The sequence below is a fragment of the Mus musculus genome, chromosome Y (assembly GCF_000001635.26).
Source record: "Mus musculus strain C57BL/6J chromosome Y, GRCm38.p6 C57BL/6J".
NCBI classification, from domain to species: Eukaryota; Metazoa; Chordata; class Mammalia; order Rodentia; family Muridae; genus Mus; species Mus musculus.
In genome coordinates this window covers 3,737,463-3,752,130 of record NC_000087.7, presented here as the reverse complement: position 1 = coordinate 3,752,130, position 14,668 = coordinate 3,737,463, and the positions used below count along the sequence as shown (strand labels likewise).

Sequence of the window (14,668 nt, the reverse complement as noted above, 5' to 3'; positions counted from 1 at the left end):
AAGTCACCTGAGTGTGTTATCCACTCTTCCTTGGGGCAACCTATCTTGAGGAAACAGAATTAGCAACAAAATACCAACAGCACCAGGGCAATCCAGAACATGCACCAACTTACATTCCTTTTTATTATTGTTGTTGTTGTTGTTAATTAATTTATTTATCTATTCATTCACTTTATAGTGCAATATCAGCTTCCCTGCTCCTCGAGTGCCCCTCATGAGATTTTCTGCCCATTTCCCCTCCCCTTCTCCTTTCCCAAGGAAAAACCGACCTCTGGGTGCTCCCCAGAGTACCCTCCCACCTGAATCAGATCAAGTCTCTGTAGGACTAGGCACATCTTCTCCTTCTTAAGCCAGACAACTCACACCATTTAGGGGAACAGGAACCACAGATGCGCATCTAGCAGACTGAAAGACAGCCCCTGCTCCAGTTGTTGGGAGACCTGCATGAAGCCTTGACTGCTCATTTGCTAAGTATGCAGGCATTCTATGTCCAGGCCATGCTCACCTATTGTTTTTTTGTTTGCCTTTTGGTTTTGTTTGTTTATTTTGTTGTTTGTTTGTTTGTTTGTTTGTTTGGCATTGGGAACCAACACCCCAAGCCCAGGGTCTACATGAATTGACTCTGTTGGTCTTCCTGTTGGGGTCCCTGCCCTCTAAGGGTCCCTCAGCCCTTCCACCAATTTTTCCACACTTCCCAAACTCCATCTAATGTTTGGCTATGGGTCCCCTACATCTGTTCCAGTGAGCTCTTAGGATTAACCTCCAGGGGAGAGTTTTGCTAGGTTCCTATCTGCAAATGTAACAGATAATCATTACTACTCAGGGATTGGTTCTTGTTCATAGGATAGATTTCAAGTTGGGCCAGTCATTCTTTGGCAATTCCCTAAGTCTCTATGTATTTGTTTCTACACTTGTTGTCGTTGGGAGGAATTTGGGGTCCAAGCTTTTGTGTGTGGGAAATTGTCCTTTTCCCTCTACTGCCTCTAGTGGAAGTGTCCACTTCTGGGTCCATATTCCCCACTGCTAGGAGTCTCAGCTAGTTGCCCCCATAGACTCCCTGGGGTCTCCACCCATCCCAGGTCATTCCTATATCCTCAAGGTTGCTCACTCCCTCCATACACAGACACACACATACACACAGAGACACCCACAGACACACAGACACACACACCTACAGACACACACACACACACAAAGAGAGAGAGAGAGAGAGAGAGAGAGAGAGACAGAGAGAGAGAGAGAGAGAGAGAGAGAGAGAGGGCGCAGATTTGTCTTCTCTCTCCCCTAATCTCCTTATGTCTGATCTACCCCTGACCTCCTACACTCCTGTCCCCAGCCCCTCTCCTGACCAGTTCCCTCAGTTCCTCTGCCTCCTATATCTCTCTTGTTTCTTCTCCTGAGGAAGATTCAAACATCCTTACTTGGGCTCACCTTGTTACTTGGCTTCTTTGGGATAGTTGATTATAATGTAGTTATCCTATACTTTATTGCTAATATATACTTATTTTTTAGTTATATAACATGCCTGTGCTATTGAGTCTGGGGGTTACCTCACTCAGGATGATATCTTCTGTGCCTGTGAAACCCCTGATTTCCTTGTTTTTAATAGCTGAGTAGCCTTCAATTGTGTCAATGAGCCACGTTTTCTTCATGTGTTCCTCAGTTGAAGGTTATCTAGGTTGTTTTCAGTTTCTGGTTATTATGAATAAAGCTGCTATGATCATAGTAGAGTACGTGTCCTTTTGGAATGGTGGAGCAACTTTTGGGTATATGCCCAGGAGAGAATTATTCCCAATATTTTGAGGAAGTGGCAACTTTATTTCCACAGAGGTTGTACAAGTTGGTACTCTCACCAGGAGTGTAGGTGTGTTTTCCTTACCCTACAAACACAGCCTGTGCTGTTACTTTGAAAGGCTGATATAAACCCTATCTGCCTCCATTTAAGGACCAGTCCTGTTTCAAAAAGGAGATCACAAGGCACCAGCTCCAGGAACAGGTGATAAAATCCAGGAAGAAGTTCATAAAACCTCCTCCCAAAGGACAGCCTGGGCATAACCACCAGAATTGAAAAATATCTTATCTCAAGCATGGGCCATCTCTGCTTGGCAGCGCTATCTCATTCAGTGGTCTAAATGTTCATGACATTTGAATGCAGACCACTGGATTCACCTGGCACAAGCCAGTCAGAAGCCATCCCGTGTGACTCCTGTAACACCCACCAGTGAAATGTTAGATTACCTAGTCCTTCTACAAAATTCCACTAACCCATTTAAGAAGGCCTGCATCTAGAGTTGCCATATAAAAGATGGTTGACTCCTGCCTGCTGGTTGTTTCTGCAGGAAACACTCTGTCTTTGCATACCATCTGAGTTTGGGGTCTTCTTTCAGTGATATTCGGACCCTGACACACTGAGTTTTTGATGTTAGCCATTCTGATGAGCGTAAGGGGGAATCTGGGTAGTTTTGATTTGCATTCCCCTGATGACTAAGGTCACTGAACATTTCTTTAAGTGCTTCTCGTCCATTCGAGATTGCTCACCACTTGGGATTTCTCTGTTTAGCTCTGTACCCATTTTTAAATTGGGTTATTTGATTAGTTGGTACCTAACTTCCTGAGTTCTTTATACAATTGGATATTGGCTCTGTCAGATATAGCGTTAGTGAAGATAGTTTCCCAATCTGTAGCATGTAATTTTGTCCTATTAAAGGTGTCCTTAGACTTATTGAAGCTTTTCTGTTCGATGAGGTCCTGTTTATTAAGTGTTGGCTGTAGTGGGTTGGCCTGATTCTACTTGTATTCTAACACCTCTACTGATTCTATAAGAGGTAGTTCCCTCACCCCCACCCCAAGAGCAGACCATCTAGTACTCAAGTGTTACCATTTCTCCCCATTTTAACTGGACAACGGAATACTAGATAGAGCCTATGCTTGGGCAGTGGAATGGAAAGGAGGGATTGGAGGCTCCAAAGAGGCTTGCAGATAGAGAGAGATATGGAAGAGAAGAAGAAGAAGAAGACAGAGTAGGGGGAAGCCCCCATGGAACAGAAACACGTGGTCAGGAGAAACAGCAAATAAAAACAGCAAATAAATAGAGCAGTGGAATAAGCTAGTATAGTCCTAGATCTGCTCAGTCTAAGCATATGGTTTACAATGAAAGTATCTAGATTGTGTGTCTTGTATGCAATCTTAGTAGGATGACAAAGGTCTGTAACAAATTGGCACACTAAATGTCTGGCTTAGAACTGAGCTAACCTGAGATAAAAGCCTCCCACACTCCTGAATATAAACAACTAGGGTTGTGCTCTAAAGCTGCAGACGGTGGAAATAAAGTGTGGAGTGGGTCTAAGAGGTGTACAGAGAGATAACTGTGAGGCTCCCTCCCCACTGCCTATGCTCCAATAGGAGGCAGGACCAAGACATGAGGTGGTGCCAGTGCCACAAACACAGTCTGGGGTTGCCTGGGGCTGAGAGAAAGACCAGGGACACTGGGGCCGGCTGCCTGAGATGCAGCCTTCACAGCTGAGGATCAACAGCTGTAAAATATGCAGCTAAATTTCCAATCCTTCTCACAGGCATAGGGGTCTGATCTGGGCATCTCTGCCCCTAGTCAGGCTTCAGGCTTCTCTTGCTCATTTTCCTTATCCCCAAGTTTGTGTAGGACACTGTGCAGCCAGACCCCTTCTCCCGACTACTTCTTTTCTTGTAGGCTGCCTGAGATCGGTGGTACACAAGCTGCAGGCAGCAGCCCAGACAAAAGACACGCTAAAGCTCAGATGTACAGAAGCCAAGGGTCTTTCAACAGTCAGCCTCTGGCTTAGCATAAAAAGAATCGGAAAGGACTGCAATGTCCTCAATCAAACACCAGAGGGAGGCAGACAAAGGAACAAGAAGCTCCAGGTCCAAGAATAAGAATTCCACATTGATAGGGCAGGAAGGAGGGAGTGGGTAAGTGGGTGGAAGAACACCCTCACAGAAGCAGGGGGAGGGAGGATGGGATAGGGGCTTCCAGAAGGGAAACCGGGAAAGGGGTTAACACTTGAAATGAAAATAATGATAAAAAATAAAAGGACGACCACTCGTGCTCTCACCCCGCTACCCCAACAGCGATTCTCTCTTTAGTCATCTGTCTGCCAAAGAGGTGCTAGTCCTTGTCTCAGTACTTGTGGACTGGAGAACTGGCGGAATCGAGAACTGGTGGACTCGCTGACCCGTGGCGGACCGGCGGACTAGCTTACCTGTGGACTGGCTGACTGGCAGAATCCCGGACTCTAGGACAGGCGTCCTCAGCTCAAAGAGGCTGGACTCAGAGTAGTCGCCTTGAGCCTTGCATCTGAGACGTTCCAGGTAGTTTGTACAACTGCATCCCAGAAGCTGTGTGTTTTCAGCACCTTCATAAGTGATGGCTGCCATCTGGACGACTATTGTTGGTGATGGAGCTTGTGGAATAAGACATGCTTGCTCATAGTCCTCAGCAAGGACCAGTTTCCAGAAGTTTATGTACCCACAGTGTATGAAAACTACGTGGCAGATATTGAAGTGGATGGAAAGCAGGTAGAGTTGGCTTTATGGGACACAGCTGGACAGGGAGATTATGACTGCCTGAGGCCTCTCTCCTATGCAGACACTGATGTTATACTGATGTGTTTTTCCATTGACAGCACTGATACTTTAGAAAACATCCCAGAAAAATGGACTCCAGAAGTCAAGCATTTCTGTCCAAATGTTACCATCATCCTAGTTGCGAACAGGAAGGATCTTTGGAATGAAGAACACACAAGACAGGAGTTAGTCAAATTGAAGCAGGAGCTGGTAAAACCTAACAAAGGCAGAGATATGGCAAGCAGGATTGGCACTTTCGGGTACATGGTGTGTTCAACAAGAACACCCAGTGATGGAGGGAGAGAGGTTTTGCAGATAGCCAGGAGAGCTCCTCTGCAAGCTAGACGTGAGAAGAATAAGTCTGGGTGCCTCATCGTCTGAATCCTTGGAAGCACAGCTTCTTGCAGTTAATTGCAAGTGCTGGTTATTAATCTTGGTGTCTGCTTACTGGTCTTTTCATTTATCTATAATTTACCTAAGATTGCAAATCAGAAGTCATCTGGCTACCAGTATTTACAGGCCAAGCATGATTATTAATGATGTCCAACCTGTCTGACTAGACAGGGTCCTTCTGACACTGCTTTAACTGCCCTCTCTGTACTCCACCTAACATTAGACGCTAATTGAAAAAATTTCCTTTCTGTTTTTTTTTTAAGTTTTCTGTTTTATTAGATATTTTCCTTATTTACATTTCAAATTTTATCCCCTTTCCTCATTTTCCTTCTGAAATCTACCCTATCCCATTCCCCATCCCCCACCCTGCTCACCCAACCACCCACTCCCACTTCCTGGCCCTGGCATTCCCCTATACTGGGGCATAGAATCTTCACAGGTCCTCCCATTGATGACCGTCTAGGCCATCCTCTGCTACATATGCAACTGGAGCCATGAGTCCCACCATGAGTACTCTTTGGTTCTTGGTTTAGTCCCTGGGAACTCTTGGGTTACTCGTTAGTTCATATTGTTGTTCTTCCTATGGGACAGAAACCCCTTCAGCTTTTGGGTACTTTCTCTAGCTCCTTCACTGGAGACCCTGTGTTCTGTCCAATGGATGCCTGTGAGCATCTGCCTCTGTATTTGTCAGGCACTGGCAGAGCCTCTCAGGAGACAGCTATATCTGGCTAATGACAGAAAGCACTTGTTGGCATCTGCCTAGTGTCTGGGTTTGGTGGTTGTTTGTGGAATGGATCCCCAGGTGGTGCAATCTCTGGATGGTCATTCCTTCAGTCTCTGCTCCAAATTTTGTCTTTGTAACTCCTTTCATGGGTATTTTGTTCCCCCTTCTAAGAAGGATCAAAGTGTCCACACTTTGGTCTTCCTTCTTCTTGAGGTTCATGTGTTCAAAGAATTTCTTAACTTCTTGCTTCTTTCTAGAAAGAGAAACAGTTGGTAAGTTTTGTGAACTGGGCTGTAACTGCTTTATACTCAACATATTCTGCCTATTTTCTGTCAGCTGCAAGAACTCTGGTGAGTCACTACTTTACTTTACTTTACTTTACTTTACTTTACTTTACTTTACTTTACTTTACTTCACTTCACTTCACTTCACTTCACTTCACTTCACTTCACTTTACTTACTTTACTTTACTTTACTTTACTTTACTTTACTTTACTTTACTTTACTTTACTTTACTTTACTTTACTTTACTTTACTTTACTTTACTTCTGAACAGTCTCCACCGGCAGAGCTCTGGGGTGGGCATCCAGTTTTTGAAAACTTGCTCAGCCAGAAATGCCCAAGACCACTGCAGCTGTAGCAGAGTTACACAGTTCTGTAGTCTTTTGTTACTTACCTTATAGTTACTGTGTAATTGTGCCACTTAATGTATGTTACCAAAAAATAAGTATATCTGCCCCAGACTAGATGCAGTTTATTTTTATAATTGGATTTCCTAATACTGCTATTTGTGATCCCCACAGAAACTGTATTGCTGCTTCTTCTCTTTCTGTCTTTCTGTCTTTCTGTCTTTCTTTCTTTCAAGGGCATTTGGAAAAAAAAGTCAGATGGAAAGTTTAGTTTTAAAATTCTCATTTTGTCAATTTCCCTGATAAAATATGGCCACACCTCCCCACTTCAACCGTATATATCATTCCAGTACTCCTTTCCAGACTGGACTAAATAAATAGGAATTTGACCCCTGAAGCATTTATACTTTGGAGGTGGCATAGCCCTTCTAAGGTGGATTTCAGGGTCTAGCTCTAAGTCACAGTGCTCCTTTCTCCGCACTATATCCAAGTTGCCTCCCAGAGGAGCCACCAGTTCTTATGGGTTGCTTTGGGTGGGGCTAGAGGGACCTCTCCTCTCCATCTGACTATACTTCTTTCTGAACCAGTTAATTTCTCCAACTAATAGTATATAGGCAGTTTTCTAGAGAAGAAAATAAAAGACAGCAAAAGATGGCAAACTGCTCTTGGATTGTATGTGATGTTATTTTGAATATTTGCAAAGGGTGGATTTAAAGGAAAATGTGCATTTTGCAAGATATCATTACTACTATCTTAAGTTTCATTTGTATCTTCATTTGCTATGTCTTCACAAAACAACAACAACAACACAGAAAACAGTGCCCTGGGGAAAAACCCAGGAGGCTTGGGAAAGGATTTAAAAGATTTTATACAACAGAATGAGAACAGTGCTAAGGAGTAGAGCGGAGAATATTAATAAATGTTTTAAGTCAGAGTATGGAGACTATTCAGATGGCTGGGAGACAGGAAGAGAAAAGGGCTGTCCTTCTCCAGGACCAGTGACTGGAGATCAGAGGACCGCTTGAGCAGTTACCATGTTTGTCTTGTGTGTGCCTCTCTACTTTCTCTGACTCTAATCAGCTGCTGATCAGCTTGGTTTTGGTTCTGAAGACTCCATGAAGGAGTTGTCTGTCAGGAGTTGCCAGAAGTGGTTGGGAGACTTGCCATAAGGCCGTGGCAAGGAGAGTCCTGGAGGATGCTCCAGACTCTCAGTGGGAAGTCGGATCCAAGAGAGTTCGACTTCATCTGGGGTTAGTGGCAAAGAGACCACTACCAAGTTATTCAGTGTGTCTTCTGTGGTACTCATGGCAGGAGCACACTGGTATTTTATTTTTCATTTCTCTTTTTGTGTGTGGACTAGGACTGACGTTATTTTTGGACAGATTGGGACATGGACCTTCCACCCCTCTTAGCTTTACTTACAACACTGGAAGGAGGTTGAGACTAGAGCTCACAATCTTTCAGTAGATGTAAAGAAAAATAAATAGATTACTTTTTGCTTCTCAGAGTGGCCTACCTTTCATATTGGATAGCCTCCTGATTGTTCATTCTCACTGCCTCTTATATTGGCTGTCAAGAGGCACATTTTTGGCTCTGGCTCTAAGAGGCACACCGACCAGATCCCATATATCATAATGTGGAAAGATCTGGTCACTGGTGCTCCTTTGTGGGTTTGCCCTTTTGTTTCCTTTTCAGGACCAACGGCTATGCCAATCCTCGTTTATGGCAGTAGGGTATATTAGAATGGTTATATTTGCCAGTGGCACAAAAAGGAATAGTCATTGCTTATTCCTCCCTGGTAGCCACATTATTAGGTAAAGGGAGAAAAGGGGTAAAGAGAGATATGGTTACTCCTTATACTGCAGACCAACATAACATTTTGTCTTATGAATCTGAGCAATGGCAGATTGCACAATTAGGATATACAGGGACCTATTCTAATCACTTGCCTAATCACCCCTTATTATATTTCATTATAGGACATCAAGTCATCTTTCCTCTCAGAACTGAGTCAACCTCCATGCCTCCCCCAAGCAGCAATGGTGTTTACTGAAGGCTCAGGTTCAGGGCAGGCTGCTTTGATTATTGATAGCAACAAAGAATCTTTCCCTAGGCAAGAAACTTCTGCTGAGCAAGTGCAATTAAAAACAACAATCATTGCCTTTAAAATACTTAAAAACAAGTCCTTTAACTTATATACAGACTCTCAGTATATTGTCAGATTATTTCCGTATATCGAGACAGCTCCACTGCCATCTAGCCACTCCACAATCTTCGCTCTACTTTCAAAACTACAGGTGTTAACTCAATCTAGAGAGTGTCCTTTTTTTGGTAGGACATGTTCAAGTTTATACAATGCTTCCTGGTCCTACTCATGAGGGTAACTGTATGGTTGATTCTCTGACAAAGGTTGCTCTCTCAATGGAGGCAGTAGAGAATATCATAGTTCTTAGCTCTGAAGCAAAAGATATTGTTTTAAAACAACTGGCCTTTGAGAATGCTGCACCCACTTTTCTATCTCTTCTAAAGACAATTAAAAACATCTGGAAATTTATTTAAAGCATTGAGGTTGCTACTTCATATTTTCAAAGTGTACCCATTACAACAACCTCACAAGGTTAGGGCACTATCCAAAATCGTACTAATCAAGGACAGAAAACATTTAATAAATCAGACTTGGCTCACAAAAGTTATTCAAATAAGAAGCCTGGACTTATCAGCAAACAATGTCCTGGTAAAGCAGGAGGTGCCATAAATTTTAACGTTCCTGGCCCCACTCAAAGCAAAAATCCAACGGGGTGTCATAGTTGTCTGAAAGACTACCACTGGCATAAGGAATGCCAAACTAACTTTCATAAAAATGGTACTGCCTTATCTGGTGCTACTATAATCCTTAATAATACAGAAATTTTATCAAACCAGGGAAACTGTGAGGGACCTACCTCTGGCCCCTCAAACAATAGAGGTAATTCAACAGCCTCAGGTGACCAAGCCATTTATCAAAGAAAGACTCTCCAACAGCTGCAGGTAGCACAGGACTGTACCTCTTCCACAAAATATTTACTCAAGACTTCTGCTCAAACAGATGTGTTCCTCTTTTAAGTAGTAGAACAGTAACTTTTAAGATCTCTCTCTTTCTCTCTCTCTCTCTCTCTCTCTCTCTCTCTCTCTCTCTCTCTCTCTCTCTCTCTCTCTCTTTAATTGGATAGAATTAATTGGATAGCTCCCAATGGAGGAGCTAGAGAAAGTACCCAAGGATCTGAAGGGATCTGCAACCCTATAGGAAGAACAACAATATGAACTAACCAGTACCCCCAGAGCTCATGTATATGTAGCAGAAGATGGCCTGGTCGGCCATCACTGGGAAGAGAGGCCCCTTGGTCTTGCAAACTTTATATGCCCCAGTACAGGGGAAGGCCAGGGCCAAGAGGAGGGAGTGGGTAGGTAGGGGAGCAGGGAGCGGGGAGGGTATAGGGGACTTTCAGGATAGCATTTGAAATGCAAATGAAGAAAATATCTAGTAAAAAAATTAAAAAAATAATTTTTTTTTTTTTTTTTGAGGAGGCTGGCAGTTTCAAGACAGGCTTTCTCTGTATAGCACTGGCTGTCCTGGAACTCACTCTGTAGACCAGGCTAGCCTTGAACTCAGAAATCTGCCTGCCTCTGCTTCCCAAGTGCTGGGATTAAAGGCATGTGCCACCACTGCCTCTACAACTTTTAAGATCTTAAAAGAAATTTTCCTTACACCAGAAATCTTTGTACAACCAAAGATTGTTGTGCTAATGACAATAGCCATTTTTCCTTTAAATATGAAGGACAATCCCCCTTTTAAAAAACGTGTAACTGTTTTACAGCTATTTTACAATTTTAGCCCCGACTTTCAGAATTACAAGTCTTGCTTCTATTTAGAAATTACCTTTTCTCTATTGGACACGTTCAAGTTCATTCTATGCTTCCTGGTCCTATAAGAGGAGTTAAGGATTAATTTAATTTCTTAACAAAAGCTTGTTGCTTTTCCTGAGAAGGTACCTTAGCATGATCTTACATTACAAATCACCATTGAGCTCAGAGAAATTGCTCCTGCATTCCTGCAGAGCTGTCAGCTAAGCTTGAAAATTAACCCCTGATGAGCCTATATCATTGTGATTTAAAGCAGACAAAAGTTACATATGTCCTGTCTTTTGGAAAGTTAGCCTTTACTCCTCTTTTTTTTTTAATATTTTTTTATTACGTATTTTCCTCAAATACATTTCCAATGCTATCCCAAAAGTCCCCCATACCCCCCCACCCCACTCCCCTACCCACCCATTCCCACTTTTTGGCCCTGGCGTTCCCCTGTACTGGGGCATATAAAGTTTGCGTGTCCAATGTAGCCTTTACTCCTGTAGGTATGTACACTTAATTCTCATTGCTATTTATGTCTTTTACTAACTTGGGAAAACTTTTACTGTATCAAAGATATGATACAGTATTTGTTTCAATAGTTTATAATACCAAGGGCTTAAAAATCAGGCAATGCCCTTGCCTAAACTTAAAAAGCCCTTAAAAATTGGTGTTTGACTGACTCTTAGTTTCTCACTGACATCCCCTATAATTCACAAGGTCATACTATTGTACAGTGAGCTCATCAGAACTTAAAAGATATAGACATCTAAATTACAAAGTAAAATTATAATTTATCATCTCCTTATGACACTTTATAGAATAAATAAGTATATATTTTCAAATTTCCTAACCTCAAGAAAATAAAGACATACTAACTGAATAATAAAAAGATTGGATGTTTTTCCCGGAGAAGCTCTGTTTATATATTTACAGGAACCTGTAGATTGCCTGACCAGCTGACTGTGCCAGTCCTTCTCCATGGACAGAGACTTCTACACTTGCCCCTTCCTTCAAGTCTACTTCAGAGCATTTCCTTCAAGCCTACTTCAGAGGTTGAACTAAAATTTTCCTATCTGAAATCTATCATCATTTGCAGACTCTCCACCATGCCAGAGACCCCAGCAAAAGAAGACACTGAAGGCTGGGCAGTGGTGTTGCACACTTTTAATCCCAGAACATGGAAGGTAGAGGCAGGCCGATTTCTGAGTTCAAGGCTAGCCTGTTCTACAAAGTGAGTTCCAGACAGCCAGAGCTATACAGAGAAACACTGTCTCAAAAAAAACCCCAAAAAATAAAAAATAAAAAGAAGACACCAAAGATGTGTGTCCTGGTTGCATCTGATTGGACTATAAACGCTATACCCACAGATAAAGGGGATATAAAATTGTTAAATATAAATCTATACGTATCATTTCCTACCAGAATGCTATTTGACCAATTATATAACTTCACCATGTGTCTTAACGCTTTTTCTCATTGTATCCTAGCTACCTTATGCTTTGTCAGCAATTACTTTCTCAGTCCTGATGTAATGCTTTTGTTTTGTTTGCCTTGGTACAGACTGTTAATTCTCTTTGATGACCTAAGAGATTTGCCTAAGCTGAAGTTATCTTAGACATTACAACCTTAATTTCTATCTTGTGGTCAGTTGCAGCTTCTGCTGCCTCTCTAGTCCAACAGGTACATACTGCTAATCATGTTTATTCCTTGACAAAAAATACTTCTTTAGCACTGTTTACTCAGGATAGAATTGATAGGGGTTTGACAGATAGAAAATGCTTGCCATCCTTTACATAGGAACTCAGGTTCATAATTTAAAAACCCATTTAACTATCTCATGTCATGCCAATTTTAAATGGATTTGTATCACCCGTCTGCCCTACTATAGGTCAGAAATGTTCTGGGAACAGAACAGATACAAGCACATCTTCATGGTGTGTGGAACATTTCACAGCTTGCTCTTGATATGGATACTTTACATTCCCAGATCAGTGCCATCAGTCACTCCAGACTGAAGAGTTCTTCAGTAGCAGAATTGGCTAATTGTTTTTCAAATTCAATCATAAACTTTGTTAAAAATAATTCTTTATGGAATTTTCTTATAACTTTGGGAATTATTATAGGATTGGTTATTCTGCTTCTGTTTCTTCTTCCAGTCATCTTCAAGCGCTTAGGATATGCTGCTCAAAGGGAGATATATACGCTTCATTTATGTTATTCGAAGGAAAAAGATGTCAGGAGCCATAATGGGACAAGCTAATAACCAACAGGTGATCATCCTGAAGTGGCCTGCCTCGGAATATAATATAATCTGTGACAGGTGAGCCCTCATTAAGCAAGGCTGTGAGGGACTCATTTTAGGAAAGGTTCCTGCTATTAATATGATTTTCCTGTTATTATTGTACATATATAACAATCACTAAGTAATAGCACACACATCCACGAATATGTACTATATTGTAGTAATGCTACATAGACTCAAGTCTTAATGATGATCCTATAAGAATTCCTAAAATTATATCTGTGATTATTAAACTTTTTAAATTAATGGTACTGCTAGTAAGTCCTTTTCTGGTAATCAAAGCTGCAATGAGAACTCTGTCAGTCTCCCAAGGGTCACCAGTTAATTGCTCTTAGATGGTAACCAGACCTTCTCCTACTCAGAGCACATTCTAAGAGTTTGTAAAACAATTAACCAAAGGTCATTAAAAGGGAACTAATGATTTATTAGAGGTGTTAGGACAGAAGAAAAAGTATTGACTGTGTTTATCTGTTGGGGCCTGCCTACGGCTCTCATGTCTGGGTTTGAGCCTGGGATGCATCTTGGAACTGAAAGAAAGGAGAGAATCTAGGTGGGTAGAGAGAGAAATGGAGTCAAGACTGTATTCTGATCAAGACTCAAATGTTTAATGATAATCTGTACTTTATAAAGAGGGAAGCCCATCCTTAGTCACGCCAAGGTTCTTGTGAAGTTGTCAGAATTGGCTTTTAGCAGGGAAATCACCATTCAGTGTTAACTCCGGAAGATCTTGGAGAAAGAGTTCAGCCTCAGGCAGGTAGCAGGTAGTGGCACATCAAAGGAGAGGGATGAGAAGCAGCACAGCAGGTGGCTCTGCCCCAGTGGCAGATGGTCTGAGCCAGCCTGGCTAGGCTGGAAGGAAGTTACATTTATCTATACAAAACTTCACTAATAATTTAGGGTTTTACACCTTCAGTGAACCTGTGCAGCTGAGACAGGTGGTGGATGTTTAGCTAATTACTCCTGATCGATATGCATTATGCATGTAAAGCTTCTCTGTTGTAAACGTCTATTTCAATTTGTGATTTGATTTTCTGTGTGAATTTGTCATGAACTTTGTAACCTGTGACCATATGTTCTGAAAGATGTACAAGTATGGAGGACAAAGAGATGAGAAAGATCAATAGATGAGACTTTTTTTTGTTGTTGTTGCCTTTCCCCACTTAGGCTAGAATCTTTTCCTTTTCCTCACTAAGAGAATTTTTCCTTTTCCCTACTTAGGGTCTTTTCACATTTCCCCTTAGGTAGCTTTTATAGGGTACTTTTACAACTTAGTAATAAATTATATAATCACTTTTCTATGTGTCTTCTCTTCCTGTGACCTCTGACTAGTTAGAGCCCAGCAGTTCAGGCTGAGATAGAACAAAGGCTGTGTTGCTTAATCCTCTGCTGTTAGGCTACAGGTGTGAATCGCCTAAAACAGCAGTCTTTTACCATAAGAAAGAGCAAGAAAGTTTTTAGGGCTTTTTAGGTGTTATCCTCAGCATTTCAGTACAATTAGAGAGCTAGAAAGCCAGGAGACCCTCAGACTTTAAAGCCATCTCCAGAGTCCTACTCTGTGACTCCACCACTACCCTGCCCTGGGGCCCAGAGTCTCCTGGTATGTATCCCATGAGACCAAGTAAGTAGGAAAGAGGCATTGCCATTTCCCTATCCAGAAATGTGTGTTGGTAGTACACACTTGCCATTAGTTGGCTAAGTAGAACTTCACTATACTTCTCAAGCCATTGTGATTTCCTATCTGAAATCTATTATGTGAATCATTTATTGGAATCAGATGTTACAGTTGAAAGAATGCTAAGGAGAGATATGCCCTGGTATGGTAACCATAACTAGACTTGAAAGAAAATCAGTACTGGAGATGCTCCCTACCTGGGTATTAACCTGTAACTTAGGGCATGGAACAGGAAGTCAGAACAGTTTTCAATCAGAGATCTGAAAAGAATAGCTATGTTAAAGGAGAAACTCATATTCCCACAGCTTCTTATAGAGGAGCCCACACACATTTAAAATTAGGACTCTTGTTTGAAACTTTGGTTTCTGCTCTAGGTTAGCGACACAGCTATTGAGAGTGTCATGATGTACTGAAGAAGAAAGGTATAGAGAGGAAGGTTTTTCAGTGGACATTATAATGAAAAG

The 14,668-nt window shown here is 41.8% G+C and overlaps 1 pseudogene; it reads left to right on the top strand.

Moving 5' to 3' along the window:
* On the top strand, nucleotides 4,321-5,097 carry Rhoay-ps2 (ras homolog A translocated to the Y, pseudogene 2; annotated as a pseudogene).
* Nucleotides 5,098-14,668: the final 9,571 nt, after the last annotated feature.